Source organism: Sturnira hondurensis, unplaced genomic scaffold (assembly GCF_014824575.4).
Source record: "Sturnira hondurensis isolate 20B ecotype Veracruz unplaced genomic scaffold, ASM1482457v3 Scaffold0000880, whole genome shotgun sequence".
Classification (NCBI taxonomy): domain Eukaryota; kingdom Metazoa; phylum Chordata; class Mammalia; order Chiroptera; family Phyllostomidae; genus Sturnira; species Sturnira hondurensis.
The window spans coordinates 7,657,219-7,669,299 of record NW_028073511.1 but is presented as its reverse complement, the minus strand read 5'-3'; the positions used below and the strand labels follow the sequence as shown (position 1 = coordinate 7,669,299).

The following is a 12,081-nucleotide window of genomic DNA, read 5'->3' as shown; positions in this document are numbered from 1 at the left end:
AAAGGGCATAACAAAGATAGGCTGATAATTGAGCACGATCTGACCCTGTTTAAATTTCATCTATGGGGAGGAAAATGGAAGTTGCTTATAAACACACACTATACCTCAAAGCCACACAGAAGGGTCAGAAACAATGGTAAGTAGCCAGAGCAGAAAAATTAGTGCTGAAATGAGGGTATTTTATTTATTCCCCTCCTCTTCTCCCTGTCCCCATCCTGCTCCCTTTCTTTATGAAAGAAATTTATTCCTTTTTAAAGGAATATCTATTCCCATTTGTCCCAGAAGCTCCTCTTTTCAAATTCATGGTAAACTTGTAAAGAAATATCAACCTAAGTGAAAATGTTTCTCAGCACCTGGTTCAATTTTATGTGTAGATGATACATGTGATCTTTGCAGTGATGCCTCACAGCTCCTGAGAGTAACTGGGAATCTTCTTCTGTGTTCTTTAGTAGCTTTGGAAAGATTACTCATAGTGATCTCGTATATTTGTTAGGACCATTTCTTAATAGTTTATCCCCAAATTGATTGATACATTTAACATCATCTCAAAAAATATAACAATATATTTTTGGTGTGTATGGCTGGGAAGGAAGAACCAGACAAGCTGATCTTACAGTTTATATGAAAATATTAATAAACAAAAATAGAAAAAAAAGTTCTTTTTGTGTGTGTGTATGGTTCCGCCCCAAATAGCAAACAGGTTTATTGGGATCTCAGTGGTTGGACTTGGTCACACGTGGCAGCTCGTCTTTCTTCTCGATAGTGCAGTGGTTGGAGGAGCCCTTGGCCGCATTGATGAACTCATCTGCTAGGCACTGGGCCACGGTACTGATACTCCAGAAGGCAGCCTTCCCGGTCACCTGTGCCGAGCAGCCAGATTGCTAGATTCGCATGGTACAGAGGAGACGCCTGTACATGTCGCCTCACTGTTCCGCCTCTCCCAAATGTGGGTGGATTCCTCCCAGGGCCACTGCCGACCATGGCATTCACTGGAACCTGCAGGGGTTCTCTCTGGTGAGCAGATGGATGATCTCGAAGGCATGCTTGACGAGGTCCACAGTTAAGCGTTTCCTGCCATTGCCGTGGCCGGGCATCATCAAAGAGTTGGTGAGGTGCTCCCCAAAGAGGCGCTGCACTTTGCTGAAGGGCTTGGCTGCATAGCACCCTGGGTGCTATGGGCTGGTAGTTAGCATAATTCTCCTTCACCACAATGTCATCTCTTACAAGGAAATGTCATTGATCAGCACTTCATTGGTGTTTCACTTCCGGAAGAGCTTGATGTCAGGGGACTTGGTCACCGCAGGTGCAGCGTCTCCCATTCGGTCCTCCTGAGCTTGCCGCTGGTTCTCCTCGATCGCTGGGCATGGAGCACGGGGGGCCCAGGCATAGACAAGAAGAGCAGAAAGGAAAGTTCTTAAAAGGAAGAATGATGAGGGATAATTATTATATTGGAAGTGAAAATGTATTCTGTTGCTACAGCAAATAGTGTTGAGCTAGTTCTTGAATACACACAGATAAATGAAAAGAACACCATCTGTAAACAGACCCAAAGAAACACGGGAATTTAATATTTAATAAAGATGACATTTGAAACCAGTGACGAAAAGATGAATTATTCAATAAATGGTGTTGGAATAACTAGGCAGAAAACTGAAGAAAAAAAAACAAAACCCAACAATCATTATTAGCATGCTTTTGTTGCCATTGGCTAGTTTAGACTCTGTATTGCAAGAAAAAGATGGCTGGTTCTCAGGAGTAAAAAGGGAAAAATAAAGAACAAACATTCCAGGATCTGCCAGACAGAAGATGTAAGTAATTCTTGTCTATAACTAGTAAAATATAAAACTGAGATGGCCTTTGAGTAACTAAGGCCAATTACAACTAAGCCTCATGACAAGTTAGACAAAATCGCTCACAGCAAAGAGACTGGAGGTGTGGCTTTCTTACCAAAGCCAGAGACCTGCTTGGAAAAGAATTGGGAACGTGACTTTCCTAACAGAGTTAACTAGAATACAACAGGTGAAAAGTCAACTATGTTTTTAAGAGAATTACACTGTCAAGAGAGCCACTAATACTAAAATGAATTTTAGCTCCTTTGTCTAAAGCTACCACCCGTTCAACATATTATGTACTACTCGAGTTCTCCAAACGTCTCACTGCATTGCAGGGGTTGCCTCCATTCTAGTGTCCTCTAACAGTGTTCTTGCTGCCCGTGGGCCTGACCAGAAATACATGCCACATGTTTTCATATTTCCCTATGGAAGATTTGTCTGTTCTTGGTATCAATTTCTGTATGAGGCAGCTTAAACTAAGGTACAGGTAGCAACAATTCCAGAATTTCAACTGCTTAAAACAAAAAAGTTTATGTTTTGCACATATAACATGCCTAATTTTAAACAGATACAACCCATCACACCTATTGATGGACTTTTATATGGCCTCCAATCTTCCCATATTGCTAATAATTCTGCATCGGATGTATTTGTATAGATGTCATTTTGTACATGAACGAGTATATCTGTTGGTTATACGTTTAGGAAATAGAATTGTTAGGTCAAAGGATATGCACATTTTAAAATTTGATAGAGACTAACTGACTAGCTATATGTGCGATTGTTTCCCCCTGCCTGGGAAAAAAATAATATTTTATCAATTCTTCATTCTTCATTTTTCAAGTTATACCAGATGTTTTCTTGCTTTATATAGATTTTAGAACTATTTTATTCTTTTTTGTTTATTCATCTCCTTTTGTCCATATGTCCCTTGGGTTGTGTTAAAAGTGATTTTTTAATACTTCATGACACACAGTCTCTATTTGGAGAACTGCAAAATAGGGCAAAAGATAAGTCCCTTTTATAAGATAAAGAATAAAGAACAAGGAAGAGAAAAATAACAAACTATCTGATATGGTGGGGACCACATAGCTGACCGTATTTGGAGGACGGTGAGAAGGAACAAGGAAATAAGCACAGAGCCAGGGCTGCCTTGGTGTTTGGGAACTGGCTGACCGGCCGTACTGCATTTCTGATCAGTGGAGCATTTACAGGGACAGTAAAGGTATCTAAGAAGTTTCTGTTAGCTGACATAGCACCAAAGCCTAGAAAGTTATTTCAACAATAGTGCCTTTTTCTTATTGATGTGCAAGTACAATTTTTGTACTTAAGAAAATAATTATGAATGACACAAATTGAAAAATATTTTTCCAGGTAATTATTTGTATTTGAATATTGTTCATTGTATTTTTTTTACCATGAAGAATTTTTCCTTGTTTTTATGTAGTCAATTACTTTTGTTGCAGTTCTGACCAATTTTTTTCTTTTTATAATGTTTGGGTTATGGCCTTACTTTAGAAAGACTTTGTTATTAAATTAACAAATTATTTATGGAATGCAACAGCAACAACTCCCTCGTTTTCTCATATCTTTATAGCTTTATATTTTATTTTTACATTTATAATTTAGGTGAAATTAATATTGGTGAGGGAGGAATACATATTTATACAATTTTTTAAAAGATTTTATTTATTTATCTTTAGAGGGGAAGGGAAGGAAAGAAGGAGAGAAATATCAATGTATAGTTGCCTCTCATGAGTCCCCTCCTGGGAACTGGTCTGCAACCCAGGCTGTGCCCTGACTGGAAATCGAACCACGATCGTGTGGTTCACAGGCCCGTGCTCAATCCACTGAGCTACACCAGCCAGGGCATATTTATACAATTTTTAACTGGTAACAGTGAGTGCCTTTGTAGATGATGATTTGTTGGCTGTGGAACAAGAGTAGGAGGAGATTAAGTTTTCTTTTCTTTTTTAAAAATTATATTTTATTGATTATGCTATTACAGTTGTCTTGATTTTTTCCCCTTTGCCCCCCATCCACCCAGTATCACCCACTCCCTCAGGCAATCCCCCACCATTGTTCCTGTCCATGATTCATGCGTATAAGTTGTTTGGCTATTCCATTTCCTATGCTGTACTGTACATCTCCATAGCTGTTCTGTAACTGCCTATTTGTACTTCTTTTTTAAAAAAAAATATTTTATTGATAATGCTATTACAGTTGTCCAATTTTCTCCCCTTCACTCCCTTCCACCCTGTACACCCTCTCCCACCCACATTCCTTGCCTTAGTTCATCTCCATGTGTCATACTTATAAGTTCTTGGCTTCTACATTTCCCATACTATTCTTGCCCTCCCCCTGTCTATTTTCTACCTACCATCTATGCTACTTATTCTCTGTACCATTTCCCCTTCTCTGCTTCTCCCACTCCCCTGTTGATAGGTCTCCATGTGTTCTTTTCTGTGGTTCTGTTCCTGTTCTAGTTGTTTGCTTAGTTTGCTTTTGTTTTAGGTGTGGTTGTTAATAATTGTGAGTTTGCTGTCATTTTACTGTACATGTTTTTGATCTTATTTTTCCTAGATAAGTTTCTTTAACATTTCATATAATAAGGGCTTGGTGATGATGAACTTGACCTTATCTGAGAAGTGCTTTATCTGCCCTTTCATACTAAATGAAAGCTTTGCTAGATAGAGCGAGCAATCTTGGATGTAGGTCCTGACCTTTCATGATTTCGAATCCTTCTTTCCAGCCCCTTCTTGCCTGTAAGGTCTCTTGAGAAATCAGCTGATGATCTGATGGGAATTCATTTGTAGGTGACTGTCTCTTTATCTCTTGCTGCTTCTAGGATCCTCTCCTTAGTTTTAATCTTGGCTAATGTAATTATGATGTGCCTTGGTGTGTTCCTCCTGGAGTCCAATTTTTGGGGGACTCTCTGACCTTCCTGGACTTCCTGAAAGTCTATTTCCTTAGCCAGATCGGGGAAGTTTTCCTTTATTATTTGTTTAAAAAAGTTTTCCACTTGTTGCTCTTCCTCTTCTCCTTCTGGTACCCCTATAATTTGGATGTTTGGATATTTAAAGATGTCCTGGAGGTTCCTAAGCCTCTTCTTGGGTTTTTTTGAATTCTTGTTTCTTCATTCTTTTCTGATTGGATGTTTCTTTCTTCCTTCTGGTCCATTCCACTGATTTGAGTCCCAGTTTCCTTCCCATCACTATTGGTTCCCTGTATATTTTTCTTTATTTCACTTAGCATAGGCTTCATGTTTTTATCTAATTTGGGACCAAATACAACCAATTCTCTGAGCATCCTGATTACCAGTGTTTTTAACTGTGTATCTGATAGGTTCACTATCTCTTTGTCACTTAGTTGTAATTTTTTTTAGCTTTGATCTGTTCTTTTGTTTGGGCCATTTTTTTTTTTTGTCTTGACGTGCCTGTTACATGGGGAGGGGCAGAGCCTTAGGTGTTCACCGGGGTGGGGCAATCCAGTCACTGGGTTGTGATGCTGTATGTGGGGCAGGGGTCCAAGAGGGAACAATGGCACTTGCTCTGCTCTCTACTGCATTTCAGTCACTTCCCCTGCTTCCCACAAGCAAATTGGGCCCTTCTGTCACAGATTCTTATGTGGGTGGGTCTGTGTGCATTCTAGGACCCTGTGGATCTCTCCAATGAACTCTCCTGTGAGGCTTGGAATCTCTCTCGGCACCTCAACCCCCACAGGTGTTTTCAGTTGGTGTTTTGAGGCTTTATTTCCCCAAGCTGGGGCCCTGTGGTCCATTTTGCTCCCCAGTTTCACCTGGTTTGTCTGTGTGCAAATGTGGGACCACCTGTTCCACCAGGCACCTTGTATATTGTGACCCTCCACAATCCACCACCTCACTGGGTCTGCCCACTGCTGCCTTGTACACCTGGGGTCCGCCAGCCACCCTGCCTCAAGCCCTCTTTGCCCCGGGTCCCTGACTCTGCCCCTCCTATTGGTCTGGATGACTGTGTCTACTCTAACTCCTTTGTGGTCGGACTTCCCTACAGTTCAATCTTCGGTCAGTACTGGTTGTTTTTTTGTTTCTAAATTGTTGTTGTCCTTATTTTGGTTGTACGAGGAGGCAGTGTGTCTACCTACACCTCCATCTTGGCCGGAGGTCCTATTTGTACTTCTTAATCCCCTCACCTCTTTACTCGTTCCTCCATGTCCCCCTCCCAACTGGTCACCATCCCAATGTTCTCCATATCTATGATCCTGTTTCCATTCTACTTTTTTGCTTAGTTTGCTGATCGTTATGTATTTATTGTCATTTTAATGTTAATAGTTTTGATCTCCTTATTTTACTTAAATTTAAGTCCCTTTAGCCTTTTGTATAATAATGGTTTAGTGATGATGAACTCCTTTAGTTTTGTCTTGTCTGAGAAAGCTCTTTATCTGCCCTTGTATTCTAAATAATAGCTTTGCTGGGTAGAACAATCTCAGTTGTGGGTCCCTGCTTTTCATCACTTTGAATATTTTTTGCCAGTCCCTTCTAGCCTGTAAAGTTTATTTTTAGAAATCAGCTGGTGGTCTTATGGGAGCTCCCCTGTAGGTAACTAACTTCTCTTCTCTTGCTGCTTTTAATATTCTCTCTTTATCTTTAAACTTTAGCATTTTAATTATGATGTGTCTTGGAGTGGGCCTCTTTGCACCCATCTTATTTGCAACTCTCTGTGCTTTCTGGACTTGCATGTCTATTTCCTTTGCCAAATTAGGGAAGTTTCCTTTCATTATTTTTTCAAATAGATTTCCAATTTATTGCTCTTTCTATTCTCCTTCTGGCACCCCTATGATGTGAATGTTGGACCTCTTGAAGTCGTCCCAGAGGCTGCTTATCCTATCCCCGTATTTTTTGGATTTTTTTCTTCTTATTGTTTTGTTGGTTGTTTTCTACTTTTTTATGTTCCAAATCATTGATTTCATTCTTGGCTTCATCCACTCTCTTGTTGTTTCCCTGTAAATTGCTCTTTATTTCAATAGTCTATTCTTTGTTTCTGATTGGATATTTTTTATGCTGTTGAGGTCCTCACTAAGTTCCCTGAGCATCCTTATAACCAGTGTTTTGAACTCTGCATCTGATAGATCGCTTATCTCCATTTCGTTTAGCTCTTTTCTGGAGTTTTGATCTTTTCTTTCATTTGGGCCATGTTTCTTTATCTCTTCATTTCGGCAGCCTCCCACTTGTTTGTTTCTATGTATCAGGTAGAGCTGGTTTGACTCCCTGTCTTAGTAGCGTGGCCTAATGTAGTAAGTGTCCTATAGGGTCCAGTAGCACAGCCTCTCCTATCACTCCATCTGGGTACTCAAGGTACACCCTTTGTGTGGGCTGAGTGTACCCTCCTGTTATAGTTGAGCCTTAGTTTCTCTTGGCAGATCAACGGGAGGGATTTATTCAGGCCAGTCAGCTGTAAAGTTTGGCTGTGACCACTGACCACCAACCTCTGCCCTCCATGGGGCATCAGTTGTACATGAGCAGGGTGGTGGTGCAATGACATGGTCTGTAGCTGTCTGTTAGGTTCACTGGCCCTGGGTTTTCCCAGGTGGTGCAGGCCAAGGTCAGCCCCCACCTGTATTTTTCCTAGGGCCACCCTGCCTGAGCTATAGCGCAATCTGAGATGGTTGCTACATGTGCTGGGCTTGGAGATTTCCAGCAAAGCCAAGCGGTGAATCTAGGGTGGCTGCTGCTAGTGCCGAGCCCAGGGTTCACTGAGGCCAGCACTTGTTTGATGGGATTTAGGAAGTTGTGTAGCATGAGCCAATACCAGCCATTCATGGAAAATCAGTTGGGTGGGCCCGTAAATTGGGTGGGATGGGGTCTCTATGGATCTCCAAGACGGGTCAAACAGTGTTAGCCAGGTTGATGGATTCTCAGATGTGGTAGTAGCTTGCTGGCTCTTTGGGTGGAGGGTTTAGAAAAGGAACAATGGCCTTTGCTCGCCTTGATGCCAGACACTTCAGTTCCTTTCTTTACATCACGAATGCCTTTCAAGCTGCTACTGTGGTGCTGGAGCTCAGAGGAAGTGAGTCTGAGTAGGTGAGTCTGTGTGTGGGTTCTCTAAGAGGAACTTTGTGGAGCTGAAGTTTCTTCACCCACTCAAACTCTACTCATTTTTGTAGTCAGAATTTGTAGGAACTTATCTTCCTGGCCCTGGAAGTCTGGGCTGGGGAGCCAGGTGTTAGGCTGAAACTCCTCGCTCCTGAGATATCCCTCATGAATTTTTATCCATCACACATGGGTGAGGCACCAACCTGTCCACATTTGTGGTCCTCCTACCAGTCTGGATGGAAGTGGTTTCTTTAATTCCGTAGTTGTCCGACTTCCATTCAAGTCTATTTCTGATGGTTCTGAGTGATGGTGGTTCTATATTTTAGTTGTAATTTTGATGTGGTTGTGCTAAGAGATGAGCCATGTCTGCCTACACTGCCATCTTGACTGTTAGTTCTCCTAAGTTTCCAATAAATATATTTTTGTGATTTTGAGTTGTATACCCTGTTCATGTGAAATCTACCCCAAATTCATTGAAATAAGTAAACTTTGGGCAAGAATATGGAAACTGTTGTCAGAGCCTTCCATTTTTCAAAAGAAGCCGAAATCTGGATTTTCATGTGAAATCCCCTGATGTTTAAATGTCAGGAACTAATTCAGAGTTTTGAAAACACTGCGTGGGCCAAGAAAAACACATCTGCGTGCCAGATGGGACTCACAGGGTGCCCGTTTGAGACCTGTGGTTTGGACATGTCTTCCTCTCATCCTCAAAGATTCGTTTATATGCCTTTGCTATGGGCTGCTATACGCTAATGTGGTCAGCTCTTATCACAGTGTATTTTAGCTGACTGCTGGTGGCCTAGTCTTTCTATTAAACTATAAGGCCTTTGAAGATAGATAGTACTTATAGATTTTTGAGGTCTCCAGGCCTAGCAGACTCTTGTACCTAGTAGACATTTAATGAGAATGAATGTTTGTTGAGGGAATAAACAAATGAATGAATGAATGAATGAATGAATGAATGATTAAATTCTATTGAAAGTTAAATCCTTACCAAACAAATGGACAAAGTAACTCAGGGTCTGGGTGGTTACCTGGTTTAGACCATTGGGGGATTTGGCAGGTAAGGTGAGTGATTCAGTAAACAGTTGGCTTCTCCCACAGTGAATCTTGGCCACTAGATGTCTCCCTTTGCTTAAAGGACTTTCTGAGTCCCTGGGGTTCATCGGTGGTTTGCTAAAAAGAAACAAGACTTCAGTAAAAAAAAAAAAAAAATGTCTTAATCTCAGGCCACATCTTCAGATGTTTGTCCTCATGAGGAAGTTGAGAACAGCAACCATGTCAAAGAAAAAGTGCCCAGGGACAGAATCAAATTTATTTTGTTCTGGGAAATCTCATCTGCGTGCCCTGGGGCACTGAGTGACACAGTCCGCTGGCTTTTAGCTTCTTAGCCAACAGACTGATGACTGTCCTCCAGAAGCCTTGTTTGTGTTACTTTTTGTTGCTGCTCTAGGCCAGCTGTGGAGAAATGCATCTCCCTGGTAAGGCTCTGGGACTCTAGAGCCTGTGTAGTAAAAGCAGGTGTATCAGACTGAACTTCTCCATAAAAGCTGCCTCGATACCATGTGAATTCTGTGCATCATCTGAATGTTGGGAATGTGCTTAGTTGCCTCTGGTTTTGAATTTCATGCCACCCCAGGAGGGTCTCAGGAGCTTGGAGAGGTGCTAATAGCCCCTTGGAGTGCTGTTTAGTGCTTCTATAATTCTTATCTTAAAGATAGGAGGAATGAAAACAAAGGATCATCACTTTTATAGCCCACAACTTTCTTTTCTTTTTATCTTTGACATTTAAATACTGTGCATTCTGAAGTGATTAAAGGCAATGGATAGAATCCTGCCTGGCTCTGCTAAATTGATCCAGGGTATTGAATTGAGTGACATTTGAAGTTTACTTGTTGAATAAAATGGAAATGCAGATTCTGTAGAGTTTGGTGGCTCCCCAAATTATTATGAAAAGTTCAGAAGATAATAAGGCTATGCCTTGTTAGTACCTAAGTCACAGCCTTGCCTTTGCCTTTCCTTTGGTTGTTTTGCATGGGCTGGATATTTCTATTTGTCTTTCTCCTCTGTCTTGGAGAAGCAGTAAAACATAGGTTAAGAACACAGACTCTGAAGTCAGGCTGTGTTGGCGCCCTGGTTCATTATTTACTTTGCTGCTCTGACCTTGATTTTCCCATCTGGGAATGGGGATGACAGTTGTCCCTCTTATCCCCACTTTACAGATGTCTCACAGGTTGCTAGGATTATAAAGATGCATGGAAACTTCCCAGAACAGCACTTGGAACACAGTCAGTGCTCAGTAAATGTGAGCTGATACTAAGTGCTTAGTAGTTCATCTCTTTCTCCGATTCGCTGTCCAGGCCAGCTGTCATATTTATGCATCATTACATTTGTCTCCGATAGGGATCAGAAAAGATTCTCTACAGTTTTATGAAATATTCCTTTGTTCACTTGCATGTCCTTTATTTTAATGCCAAATAGCAATACAACTATTATGCAATGCCATCCCTTCTCACTCCCCTAAAAGAGTTTCTATGTTACATTGACAAAGCTTTGCCCTCAAATATTCTAATAATTTTCCATCCACCTCTTTAAGTGCTAGTTAAGCCCTATGTGTTAAGAGATTATATCAGTTTTGCGCCCTGGCTGGTGTAGCTCAGTGGATTGAGCACGGGCCTGCGAACCACACGATCGCTGTTTGATTCCCAGTCACGGCACATGCCTGGGTTGCAGGCCAGTTCCCAGCAGGGGAACGCACGAGAAGCAACCATACATTGATATTTCTCTCCTTCTCTCCTTCTCTTCCTCTCTAAAGATAAATAAATAAAATATTTTTAAAAAGAGACTATATCAGTTTTGATTGTCTTACATTAGTTAGGAAAATCTCACTATAATTTGTTTTGTAGTTAATTCTTCCCCTCTTTACTCCTCCTTTCATGTTTCTTAAAATTTTGACCTGAAATACTTGTTTATTGTATTTATCCATTTCACAATTATGGAATAAAGCCATCTGAACCGGTTCAGAGCCCATCACCCCCTCAAATCACCATATCATTCAGGGTGGCCTTTTGTTTTTGCAGCCCCTAGAATAGAGCTTCTCTAAGGCCAAACTCAAAGAATGCCCAGCATTTCTGAGGATAGACAGTGCCACTCAGGGTCCCTCGACCCAAGTGGGTTCATGTCCTCCCCAAGCCCACCAGCTGATCTGTCTAACCCAGACATTGCCTCACAACCAGCAGTCCCTCAGGGAAACTCGGCTGACATGAGAAGACTGAGAGAACTAGTTCCAATAACATATTTATGTTTGCATTTTTCTTACTTCTTGGGCCTCAGGTTTGTTGCTGTTTGTTCCTGTGACTCTACTCTTCTGCTGGGAAGTCAAGTGATCAGAACTCTGAGGAATCCAACACAAACAGATGGAGTTGGAAGGCTTGAAGCTCTTCCTTAGCCCCAGGCCTTCCTTCTTGTTCTCCTGTGGCACCTGTCAGATGCTGGGCCTGGCCTCAGCCAAGGAAGCTCCGTGGTCAGGATCACCAGAGAAACAGATGGGAAGTAGACCAGATGGACCAAAACACATGCATTTAGCTGCCTTTGTGTGCTCAGGTGAGCACTCTTCTCCTGCTTCACAGGTTAGTGTGTAGGGGTTTTTGTGGCAGAAGGAGCTTCACAATCTCACTTGAGGAGCAAGCGATGCTTCATCACCTCTGCCATGGCAGGAGGTTAGCTCTGTTCGGGCTCATTGCGAAATGTCACAGTGTTGCCACATGCTCAAACCCATGCTGCTTCCCTTTACTCTCTGTCCCCTGCAGTGACTGGGGAGTCCCAAAACCTAACCAGGAAGTATTAAAAAATTCAGCTTTGCATGCATTAAGAGATTATTAGGAGGAAACTAGACGGGGTGAGTAAGCAGCTTATTGGTGAGTCACCAGTATTATAAAAGCACACCCTATTTGTGAAACAACCTAAATATTGGACATACTATGATCTCTTTCTACTAAATATGGAATTAGCAAACTGTTAAATGCATTCAGTTGTTTGGATTTAGGCTGTTACCCCCAACCAGTACACTCATGAAAGCATTGATGTTTACTGGTTGGTTGTTTCATTTTCTAGTAGCTGCTAAAATTTTTTCAGTTTGATAACTGTAGGGATCCCTTTGGTTCTGATGGCCATATGCCA

The 12,081-nt window shown here is 41.6% G+C and overlaps 1 pseudogene; it reads right to left on the bottom strand.

Moving 5' to 3' along the window:
- Positions 1 to 713: 713 nt before the first annotated feature.
- Positions 714 to 1,387, bottom strand: LOC118993947 (40S ribosomal protein S5-like; annotated as a pseudogene).
- Positions 1,388 to 12,081: the final 10,694 nt, after the last annotated feature.